The sequence below is a fragment of the Talpa occidentalis genome, unplaced genomic scaffold, assembly GCF_014898055.3.
Source record: "Talpa occidentalis isolate TD23 unplaced genomic scaffold, MPIMG_talOcc4v2.1 talOcc4.15, whole genome shotgun sequence".
NCBI lineage: Eukaryota > Metazoa > Chordata > Mammalia > Eulipotyphla > Talpidae > Talpa > Talpa occidentalis.
Window position 1 is genome coordinate 2323878 of NW_023601543.1, and position 12982 is coordinate 2336859.

Genomic DNA, 12982 nt, shown 5'->3' on the forward strand with positions numbered 1-12982 from the left:
GTGCAAGGGGTTAAGACACAACCTATGAAGCTGTCCGCAGCCTCTGCAGCATGGGTTCGATCCCCGGCCAGCCAGGGAGCTACCCACATGGCACAGCAGACCTCTCCTGACTCGCCCGCTGCTCTGCTCAGCAGTGTGTTTCAGTGAGTCTACCTGTTCTGTTCCCTGCTCTGTCTCTGGCGAATCCTCTCACCCACCCCTCCACATATACCGCTGGCCTGTACCCTGGTTCTTGTATGCATAAATAAATAATCTTTAAAAAAAAATCAGTGACATGGGCCTCCCTAGTGGTGCAGCAGTTGAGCGCTGGGTTGCAAAGCTGCCACAGCCTCTGTAGCACCGGTGCGATCCCCGGCCCCCAGGTGAGGGTCCCACATGGAACACAGACCTCTCCTGCCGCCCCCTGCTCTGCTCTGCTCTGCTCTGCTCTCCACTCTGGCTCTGGTGAATTCTCTCACCCTCCCGCACTTCTGACTGTACCCAGTGCTTGTATAAATAAATAAGTAAATCTTAAAAAAAAATTAAAAAAAAAAAATCACGACAGTCTTGGCCAAACCTGGAAGTGATCCATACCAATAACTCCCAAGAGCAGCTGCACCTACCTACCCGCTGACATTCTGCCCCTCAACCCTCCAGTCGCTATTGCCCATTTCTCCCCCTCAAGCACTAGATATAGAAGCTATAGCGACATACAGGTATATGGGGCAAAGAGGATGTAAGTATCTGCAGACACATGATATATATACAGTGACTCTCTGCCACCGCCAGAACCACAATTGCAAACAGGATCGGAAAGTGGCAAAGAGAGCCAAGTTGGGCGAATGGCCTTACTCCCAGCTCTACCTTCCTCAGGCCAACTAAGTATGCTGGTCCACAGTTTATAAGTGATAGAATTGGGATTTGACCCTAGGACTGACTTCTGACTCAGTGCTCTAAAGCAGCATATGGTGCTCCACCAGCCCCAATCCCACCAACACATGCAGAAAGGTGGCTGACGTCATATAATCTGACTGCCACCACTGTCCATGCTTCTTCTCCTTACACCTACCTTGCTGTGGCAAATCCTGCTTTCTTTAGCATACTTAGGACAAAGCGCACAATCTTAGGATTTTTTATTAGGAGACTCGAGAAAAGAAAGAACAAATTCAAACAAATCCACATGAAGACATTCAAGATCATTCAATAATTGAAACTGAAAAAAATTAGTTATCCATATGGGGGGAAAAATCGGTCCCTGCCTCACACCATACAGAAAAATGAACTGCCAATGAATTTGAGACTTTAATGCCAAAAACAAAACTTAAAGAATTTTGGATGAAAATAGAAGTGACCTCAGGGCAAGAAAAAATTCCTTAAGATAGAAAAAATGCCTCACCATGAAAGGGAAGATGGACACACTTGACGATAGTAACTTTAAGAGCAACTGAATTTCTTATAAATTGCTGGTATACATAAGTCTACCACTCTGAAAACAATTTAATACTTACAGATAAAGTGCAAAATTGCATGCCTAAGACTCAGAAGAGAAATCCTTGCATATGTGCACATGGTGGTATGTAAATATTCATAGCAACTCTGTTCATAAGAGTAAAAAAAAAAAAAAAGGAAACAAAACTCCAGAAACAATCCAAATTCCCAGTGGCAAAAGAAAAGAAAAATGATTATCTGTACATTGAAATATAGAATGACAGTGAAAAAAAAAATGAGCCTCAGTTACTGAAAACAATGTAGATGGATACAGCATGAAGTTGGTAATAAAAGCACGTCCCAGAACACTATTTGTATTAATTACAAAGAAACAGTAAGCTAAATGCAACAATAGGTTGTTTAGGAGCACATTTGTAAGGACTTAGACTATTTAAAAAGTAAGGAGATGATAAAAAGAAAATTCAGAGAGTGTTTTTGTCCCTGGGGGGAGTGGGAAGCTGGCTGGCAGGAGGGGACACACAGAGATGCAAGTCCTGGGTAGCTCTTGGCTGGTTCCAAGGTTGGGCGGTAAACTCACAGGTGTTCATTACATATTTAAAAATAAATGAAGACCTGCGTGGCCTGAGGATGACAGAGCATCATGAAAGGAGACTCAGGATTAACCTAATTAATACAATTTGTGTACCTGAGGCCCAGAAAGAAGAAAGGGCAGCGTTTCGAGTTCCGGGTGCTTATTCACAACCAGAAGACAAAGAGTGGAGAGCTCTTTTTCAACCCATCAGGCCTCCAGTAACAGCCCTTCATCATCAGTGTATCAAGCTAGGTGAACTTTCTGTGGTTAGAAACTGTTGACATCGTTCCAAGAGGTAATCACATTTCTGCCTAGAAGGAAAAGTTGACGAATAGCATTCCTGACAGACGTGCTGAGGACAGATGTCCTGTGGCTGCTGGGGTAATGGTTTGACATTTAATTAGAGGATTAAAAAGCATCTTTCTCTTTTTCCTTCAGTATGCAGAACATCCTGAGGAGTGAAGCGGATAGAGAGAGAAGTTAGCTATACTAACCAGGCTGGTTAATCCAGGAGAACCATGCCTCACTGACCCCCCAGCGTTGCTGGGAATGAGGCAGCCTCCACCGTGAGTTCAGCATGACGTATCATAACCCCCTTCAACCCACGAATGCTTTAAAAATCATTTTAATCATCTTGAGGAAATCCTGAAAGATGGCACGCAAACTTGCCTGCGACTTCCAGAGAACACTACTCCACGTCTTGCCACTCTACAGTGCCCAGGGTGCATCGTTCTGCAATAAAAGCGTGGCGTTGGGCGGCACAAGAGCCAGCATAGGACCCGCGTGGCCCGTGCTCTTCATGGTCCCAAACTACTTGCTCAGTTTTGGTGTCAGCTCTGTGGGTTTCCTGTGAGTTGCCTCCTAACCAGTCACTCGGCAACCCCTGCTCTGAGCACGCTACTCTCTTCATGCACCCACCGCAGCTTCGAATGTGGCCAAGGCAGGAACACAGAGGAGCAAGCCTCAGCCTTCCATCTCTTACTCATTGAGCTTCACCGAGTACCCAGTGAGCTCCAGGTGGAGACCACAGAAGGGCATCGGACACCGACCCCACTCTTGAGGGCTTCGGATCCGGTGGTGGGCAGGCGCGGCACACCTGCTTGAGAGTGCCACGCACCGGGAGGGCAATGTGGGCATGTCATGGGCTCCCTAGGAGGGAAAATGGAGACCCGCTGAGGGATGGGAGAAGACTGCTGTGCTTGGGAGACATGGCAGCTGAGCTGGGTCCTTAAACTGATTGGATTGGAAATACGAAGATGGCAAGAAGGGCATTTCAGGGAGAATGGGAACTATGAGCAAAATGCCAAGGCTAACACAAAATAGGTACTCAGTAAATACTTGCCAAAACCTCGAATATACGCGTACAGGTGATGGTTCTCAGGTTGTGTCAGGGGAAACGCAGGCCTGCGCTGTAGTTACAGTGAAGTGGGGGAGAGTGGGACTGGACTGTGGAGCCCTTGAAAGGTGCACTGGATTGATCTTTCTAAAATGGTCATATCAGGTGATTGGCAATGGTCATGACATCCGTTGTCGAGAGGAGAGCTGTTAGGGAGGTGGACTGGCAGATGCCCACTGCTCTGCGAAAGAAACAAGACAGAAAGCAGCCAAACGCACACTTGGCTTTGAGGCTGATTTGATAATAACAAAAATAGAGACTTGTCAATGGGGGCAGGCTGTACAGGATAGGGGATGGGGAGAGAGAGAGAGAGAGAGAGAGAGAGAGAGAGAGAGAGAGAGAGAGAGAGAGAGAGAGAGAGAAAGACAAATGACTTTCTATTTGGTTGCATTGAGTTTGAGGGTTCAAGGTAGACAGCTGGGTGGCATTCTCCTCCCAACAGGTAGCTGGAGCTCCTTAGAGATGTTGGAGCTACCAAAAAGACTTGAGGGTGAATACCACAGAGATCATGGAAGCCACATGAGATTGACAAAAGAGTATAAAGAGAGAAAACAAGAGTGTCAAGCACAGAATATTCCAGAAAAATCCGTTTTTAATGACCAGGGAGAGGATGAGTCAACCATGAGGACAGGGAAAGCGCTGCAAACTTTCCAGAGCCGTGTAGGAGTCCAGGGGGTCTGAATCTATGAGCAAAATCTAGGCACCGAGTTTGCCCACATTTTGGTGACTCAACTACATAAAAGCCTTTTACAATTTTTAATGAATATTGGGTAACATACAGACTGAGATCCTGAGGTGGAGGTAGTTACGTCACTATTTGTGCTCCCATTGCACGTATAGATGAGGAATAGCCAATGACTACATTTCCCAGCTACCCCTTTCTACTAAGTGGGGCCATATGCCTATATTTTTGACAATCAAGAATAGACACAAGTAATAGGTGTCACTTTCAGGTCAAGGTGGTGATTTATTGTGTGTTACACTCTACATTTTTTCTTCTCCTTCTGTTTTTCTTCCCCGTGGACACAAGGAAGATGGCAGATCCTGAAATGGAAGCAACTTCTAACTTGGACTCCCCATTTGGGGACTAGAGCTATCCAGGAAAGCCGCTGTATCAGGGACATTTGCATTTTGAGTGTCCAGAAAAATCTTCTATCATATTTGTGACAGAAGTGTGAGAGATGGGTGGGTAGGGCATTCACTGCTAAAAATCCTGACTTGTTCTAATGTTCCACAGGTCGCTAACCCTATAAAACTAGAGGAACAGGGCCTCCCCGGTGGCGCAACGGTTGAGCGCTGGGTTGCGAAGCTGCCCGCGGCCTCTGCGGCGCCGGTTCGATCCCCGGCTGCTCTCCGGCCACCGGAGGAGGGTCCCACATGGTGCGCAGACCTTTCCTGCCGCCTGCTGCTCCCCTCAGCAGTGTACCTCGTTCCTTCTGCCTGCTCTGCTCCCCGCTCTGGCTCTGGTGAATTCTCTCACCCTCCCGCGCTTCTGACTGTACCCAGTGCATGTATAAAAAAACAAACAAATAAATAAATAAACAAAATGCCTTAATAAAAAAAAAATTTTAAAACTAGAGGAACAAACCAGAATGTTCTTGGAGAGTATGATTAAGGAACACAGCCTTGAACAGTGATGCTGTTATTTCTCCAATTTGAAAAGAGGCCTCTGGGCCACGGGAGGCCAGCATTCTTCGTGTAGGGCACAGGTTGAAGAGACCTACACTCTGCTTTTCCAGGAGCCAAGAAGACAGATTGGGAGCTACTACAGTTTCTCTGAGAATGGGGAGTAAGTGTTGCCACAGCAAGTGTGTGGTTTACAAGCTGTGCCAGGAAGATGTGTCAGTTACCATCTCCAGGGATAGGCAGCAATTGAGATTTGGTTTTAGCTTTTCCCTTTATGTTTCTGTCCTTTAATTAAGTGAACATTGAGGCATTTCTGTGCAGAATATTTGACCTTGCTCTTAATAATTCACATGCTTGATATGGTCCTATTAAATTGCAGCAACCAAATGAATTTGAATATGCCACCCATATTATATTTTCATTTTTCAATGGATTATATCATCTCTGCATAAGAGGAACCCATTGGTCCCTGGAACCGATGTACAGTTTTGAAGCAATTGTAAAATGGTAGTAGCGACAGCGAAAATTTGGGTTTTTTATTGTTAATTTTTTAGTGAGGTAACATATACTCTCTCTCAAACACACACACTCACACTCACATACTCACACACTTGGACATTCATTAATTTGGTTGCCATTATGCACTAGCTGCTCCCTCAGTTGACGGGACCGCAGAGGGAGCTCTGAGGATGTCAGTACTTGTAGAACGGAAGAAAAGAGTCATCTGGAGGCAGAGGCATTGAGCTGAAGGGCGGGCCTCAATGGAAGCTCAGAGAACCGTGTGCTGAGCCCCTCACACTGGCAGCTGCCGAAGCCTGGACCAGCGCCAGGGTCCAGTATCCAGGTCCGCCATGTGCAGTCCAGCGTGACCCACAGAGAAAAGGGCCGAGGAGGGGGATGCCCTCAGAAACCTTCCAGCCGAGTGGCTTGGGGACACAAGACTAAAGCCAGGATCAGACGCATCAACCTTGAATCCCAGTCTTTCTCTGCTCTTTGATTTGTGTCTGCATTATTGCTGTTTCCTCTTAGCATTTGTCTCTGGAAAATGTCCAGCTCCCCTCAAATGACCATCAACCAGGATGGAGAGGAAGAGGAATCATTTGACTGCGGAGGGTGCTGGTAACGGAGCAGATCATTCCTCATTCAGAGTCCAGTGGGTCGGACTGGGGAGGCAGCACAGGCGTGATAGGGGTGAAGTGTGCGAGAAAAGGCATGCAAGTCAATTTGGCGAGAGCCCTGGGGGCCAGGTCCAGAAGCATCAACGTCATTTTCCAGGCGAGGGGACATCTTCCGAAGTTACGCTGGGGAAGTAGCTGTGGTGGATGGGGAGGGCCCAGTAACAGGGATGGGTCGGCCCGCGAGGGGGCCACTGCAGCAAGCCGGCTGCGAGTGTTGTCTTAAGAGTGTCGACGCCACTGATTCAAATACGCTAACCCGTCCCTGGAGAATTCTTTGTAAATCCACTTGGGACGTGACCCTGGAGTGTAGCTTTGAAGTTTAGAAAAAGAATCCATTTGGACTGACAGCTACAAGTTGGAGGGATTTTTATCTAAAGCAAACAGGAAATATCAGACCAGGAAATATCAGATGCTGATCCACCATTTGCTTTTATAGAATATAAATGATCATTAAGCACAGAACAAGAAAGAGGGTGCCTTGGCCCAGGCAAACAGAGCCCCACCCGCCTCATTCCCCTCCCCAGCACACAGCTCTTAAAGAATTCCAGAGTCTATTATCAGTGTGGTTTAAAGGCTAATGAAGAAACAATCTTTTTGTAAAGCAACAAAGGGCAGAGTTTGAAAGCAGGTCCAGAAATGCAAGAGGAAACGCTCGGCCAGTGAAAGGCAAGCTTTCCGATGGACAAGCAATTTTTTTTAAATCCCATACGTTGCTCCGCAACCTTTAAAGGCCACGCTTTCAATGCCTGCTCTGTGGGCAGCACTTTGCCAAACGCACTGTGTGTGGTTAACTGGGGCCACTTAGTACGAAAAAAACATCCCAGCAAAATGAAAGTCAAAGCTGGAGAGTTCGGAGCAATTTTAGTAGCGTTTCCAGCCTCACGCGTGGACGCCAGGGTTAGCTGCCGCACACATGTTTAGAAAGTGCCGGCTGAAGTGACAGTGAAGAGTGCTCACAGGAATTGTTTTACTGAGGAAGAGAACAGGGGGACCCGAATTCAGACAGCCCTTCTGAAAGCGTGCTGGTCGTGGCATTGAAAAGTGGTATTTCATAGGGCGACCAAGTGATGCCAATTAGGCAAGTGGCAGGATGAGAGGAAGCCCACGCTGACGACGTTGTGGCCTTGGGCAGGTCACCACGAGCTTCTGTGCCCGCTCTCCTGCACGCAGGCTTGACTGCTCATCCCTGCCTTGTCTGACTGAGAGTGGTGGACCCAGAGATCAACTGTAGGGAGTTTGCTAAGGTTTTAACAACCATGGGCTGCCATCTTTCTCTCCTCTGTTAAACTGTGAGGAGCTTGCATCCAATGCATTGTTTCAAGCTGCTGGTGCTGGTGGTGTGCCTGATGTTCTTTTAGTCACTTAAACTAATCAGCTTCCAGTGCACCACAAGGACTAAATCAAATGCGAGGGAAATGATAAGGTTTTGTGTATATGTTACGTCATAGGCTCTTCAGAACTGCTTGTTAGATGAGGGACGAGAAGCTGGTGTTTTCTCTTTCAAAGCACTAACCTGGAGTTCTAGAACAGCTTGGCCCTCTTTGCAGTCTTCCTTTCCAGCTCAAACATTGCCATCATCTTGAGGGACCTTGGTTGGCATCTGTGAATCTCACCCACTCAGCACCCCAGCCTCAGAGCCCCTATGTCCAGTCCCTCGTGCACCCGACCATAACCACGATGGTTCTGGAAGTTACTATCTCTTACATCTGCTCCACCTTCAAAATCATAAATTCACAGGGCTCATGATCTGACCTCCTCACTTCCCCGCTTGCTAACACATTTACTCCTAGTCTGTCTGCTGTGCAGTTCTCTCAATACTTCCAACCAATGACCCTATCCATCAGCTCCCTCCTGTTGTCTTCGCTCCCTCTTCCCCAACCTAGACCCCAAAGCTCTGTCACGTCACCCAGCACAGTGTGCCATCGATGGCAGGCACAGCCCTGCACTGGCTCCACACCTCAGGGCGCCCCTGCCTGCAGCAGTGCTCTCTCCAGGACCCTCGGGGCCTCGTCCCCGTTTCTTCTCCTAAGGCTGCCCTCTGACCCTAGCTACTGCACATGGGGTTGGCCAGAGACTGCGAGGAGTCCTCGCATCGTACCTATAGGATGGCACCAATGTTCATGGTTGGGCATTGGTTATGGGAGGGAAGCCTGGTGAAAAGATGTCTCCTGCTGAACAGCGTGGCGTTTCATCAGGCAAGATGGAGCAGCCTCAGCAGCGCTGGTGCCGATCTGTGATGCTCACCTGCAATGCACAGGATGAGCTCAAGGCTGCGGACCCCTGAGGGCCGGCCACTGACATAGGCTCTGCCTGTTTCCTCTGAGGCATTTGAGACCATTGTTCTGTACCACCGACAGAACTTTCCAGTTCATATGCTTTGGGGGAGACTCGTATCTGTGGTCAGCATCAAGGCAGGCACGAATAGTGTCAAGAGAGTCCCCGGGAGCTGTGTCCATCCGGCCCAGTGGGTGATGGTGAGGACTGGTGGCCACGGTGGTCGGCAGCCACGCTTCAGTTTCTGGAAATTTTAGATTTCTTTGTTATACTCAACTGAACGGGACGCAGTTAGACTTCACCACCCCTGAAATTCGTGTCTTGACCCTAACTGCCATTCAACAAACACTCACTGCAGGGACTGCTCCAGCCCCTCCCCGCCACACCCACACTCAGTGTATGGAGGGAATGAAGACGCACCCAGGGGTGCTGTCCGGCTCCATGGTGAAAGAGCTGGGGCCCAGTCAGTGTTGTCACGGTTCCCCCCTCAGAAAAATGAGCAAAGGACATGGATGGAAAATCACCTGAAGTACTAGAGACTTAAAATACTCAATCTAACTACTAGTCGGAGAAGTGCCTTGGTGCTGTGAGTGTACATTCGCCAGACTTTCTGCGTGCCAGTGTGGAGGAGCGCGGGAATCAAAAAAGGAGGCAAATAGCCTTGTTTACAGCCCCCCCCCCCGACATTAGAAACAATTAAAATGTCTGTTCGTGGCATTAAGGAACTGCTCAGCATACCGATACAAAGGAATACGACAGACATGGTAAAAATCATGATGTAAATCTGGACTGAGTGACATTGAACAGCGCCCTCAGCAAATCATTGCATCGGAAAATCACATCACAAAACACTCTGCATACAACATCATTCTCTGTCGTGAAGAAAGTTCATGTGCATGTGATAACAGCGTGCACCCACACCACACCTTCAGGCGTGCTCTCCAGTGTGAGATTATATGTGATTGCCACTGTCCTCGTCATGGTTTTTGAATTGTTTGAAATTTTTAAAATACTGATGTTTACTCCATTTTGTTTATGAACATCCGTACAGGGCTGACCTATGTCCCGCGCACTGTTCTAAAGACCTTGCTAGTGTTGATTCATTCTCCCGGAGCAGGAAAGTTCCGCATGGAGGTGGCGCGGAAGGGGCACGCAGAAGCGAGAGGACGTGGGCTAGCGCGAGCCTCCGGGGAGCAAGCCGCCCTGTTTTGACTCGAGCTATCTTCTTTTAATGACACAGCGAGGTCAGCAGGTCATGAGAGCCCCATTCCTTGGCTTTTCTCTGATTCCCCGTAATGATGGGACAGCTAATTAGCCAGTGAGGATTAGCCAAAGAGGGCTTAAGCAGAGGAGCACGCTGCGGTGGGACAGGGGCCTTCTGTCACTCGGGCCCCGCTCGGATTCTGCCCTGGGTGCGTAGGGGGGGGTGTGATTATGGCCAAGTAGCTGCATTTTCTGGAATTTCAGTTTCCTCATCTGGAAGGTGTGTGTGTGTGGGGGGGGATTTTCATATCCTTAAGTCATTTGCTGCTACATTTGAGCTCCTGTACTTTCCCTTCTTTTAAAACTATTTTTTTTAAAGATGAATTTTGTTTTGGGCCTCCCTGGTGGCGCAAAGGGTTAAGATGCAACCTATGAAGCAATCCGCAACCTATGCAGCACGAGTTCCATTCCCGGCCAGCCAGGGAGCTACCCACATGGTGCAGCAGACCTCTCCTGTCTCACAGCTTCTCCCCTCAGCAGTATATTTCAGTATATCTGCCTGTTCTGCTCCCCACTCTGTCTCTGGTGAATCCTCTCACCTCCCCCCCCACCTCTGGCCTGTACCCCAGCTCTTGTATGCATAAATAAATCAATCTTTTTAAAAAACATTAATTTTATTTATGGGGTCTAGGGCAGAGGTGCACAGGGTGAGAACAGGCGCAACAGGTGACTGAAATACACTGCTGAGGGGAGCAGCGGGGAGTCAGGAGAGGTCTGTTGGGTCAGGACCCTGGTCAGGGATCGAACTCATGCCGCAGTGGCTGCAAATAGCTTCACGGTGCTGAGGCTTAATGCCTTGCACCACCAGGGAGGCCCCCAAACTAAATTTTTATTGCGATAACTGGCTCATAGCACGTGTTTCCAGGGTACACCATTATAATTCTACATCCATAAACAGTACATCATGGTTACCACCGAAGTCTAGTTTCCGCCAACCACAGTGCAAAGACCCCCTTCCACCCCTTTCACTCCCCCTCGGCCTCCATCCATTCTGGGAACCAGCAATCTGTTCTCTGTACAGAACATGTTGTTTTGTTTTCTTTGTTTATTTGCTTTATTTCTTTATATTCCACATATGGATGGACTCTGAGCATTTGCCTCTCTCTGACTCTGTCACTCAGCATCACGCCCTGTGGCTCCATCCACGTTGTCGCCAATGGCACCTTTCGTCTCCTTACGGCCCAGCGGCTTTCCCCGGTGGGCGAGCACCACCTCTGCCCTGCCTCGCGCTGTCTCCGGGCACCTGGCACTTTTCATATCTTAGCTCTTGCAAGTAGTGCTGCAACGAACGTGGTGCTACATATATCTTTTTTGAATTAATTTTGTGTTTGTATTGTTAAGATAAATACCTAGAAGTCGACCTGCGGGATCACATGGTAGTTTTATTTTCAATTTTTTTATTAGCGTCTATATTGTTTCCCATAGTGGCTATTCCCACTTATATTCCTACCAACATGGACAAGTTCCGTTTCCTCCACATTCTTTTCAGCATTTGTTATTTCTTGACTTTTTCATAATTGCCATTCTCACAGGAGTGAGGAAACTTCGATTGTGGGTTTGATTTGTGTTCCCCTGATGATGAGCGATGAATAATATCTTTTCAAGCATCTGTTGACCATTTATCTGACCAGCGGAATCCTTCTGGCCAGGTCTGAGGGCCCCAGGAGTCTTAGCTCGGAACCAGTGACCCAGATCAATCCAGAGCGATGCGCAAGGACCACCTTTTGAGAAAAGTTGCTCTAAGTCTCAAAAAGGGGTGGAGCGTCCTTCCCTTCAATGACCACGTCCCTTTGTTACTGACGTGAGTTAAACTTTCCAGCGTTCCCCAGCACTGTGTACAGTAGCCAGGTTGTGGAAACAACGTTGCTGCCGGTGCACTGAGGAGGCAGCCTGCCTGCACACGTATACCACTGAGCAGCACTGACGGAGCAGCACTCACCATTAAGGGCGGAAGTCTTGACCCTTGTGACAACACAGGTGGAGCTGGAGGGGGAGGTGCTGAGTGAAATAAGTCACAAGGAGAAGGAGAAATACCAGGTGACTTCCCTTCTGTGTGGAACATGGAGAAATAAAGGAAAGAAAAAACTAAACTTTGGTTTAGAAAAACTAAACCAAAACCAACCCAGGAAATCAGACTGTCGAACTGAGGCTCCCAGAGGGGGAGAGGAGGAATGGGGAGCAAAGGGAGGAGGGCATCCATGGACCATGTGGCCTTTGGTGGGGGCTGTGCTTTGCCAACTTATGCCCGAAGAGCCAAGAACCTGCACCTTTAAGCCCTATACAAGGCTCTTAGCCAATGTTACCTCAATAAAAGTAATACCATTAAATAAATAAATAAAAGTTTCCCATAAATATGATTGCAAAAAGTATTGTTTCACTTGACATGACTGATGAGAATGACGATAAATTCTTCGTAAGCTGAAACACTACGTGACATGCACCTCAGTAACATCTTTACAGACACATCACCCAAAGCAGTGATAGTGAAGGCAAAGATCAACAGCTGGGACTACATCCAATTAAAGAGCTTCTGCACAGCAAAAGAGACAGTAACCAAAACCAGAGAAACCCCACCGACTGGGAGAACATTTTTGCACCCAACACTAATGATAAAGGACTGATCACAAAAATCTGCAAAGAGCTGATGAGACTCAACAACAACAAAGAAAATAATCAAGTCAAAAAATGGTCAGAAGAGCTAAAAAGAAACTTCTCCAAAGAGGAAATGCAAATGGCCAACAGGCATATGAAAAAATGTTCAACATCCCTTGTCATCAGGGAAATGCAAATCAAAACTACCATGAGATACCATCTTACACCAGTGAGAATGGCACATATTAAAAAAACTAGCAACAACAAATGTTGGCGAGGGTGTGGAGAAAAAGGAACTCTCCTGCACTGTTGGTGGGAGTGCAAACTGGTCCAGCCACTATGGAGAGCTGTGTGGAGATTTCTGGACCTACTAAACATAGAGCTTCCATAGGATCCAGCAATTCCACTCCTAGGTATTTACCCAAAGGACACAGAAACATCAATTCCAAAGAGCACCTGCACCCCTATGTTTAGAGCAGCACTGTTTACAATAGCTAAGCTTTGGAGACAACCCAAATACCCAAAAATAGATGACTGGATCAAGAAGGTGTGGTATATATACAGCATGGAATATTACTCAGCCATCAAAAAAGATAAACTCATGCCATTTGCAGCAACATGGAATGAGCTGGAAGGGATCATGCTCAGTGAAAT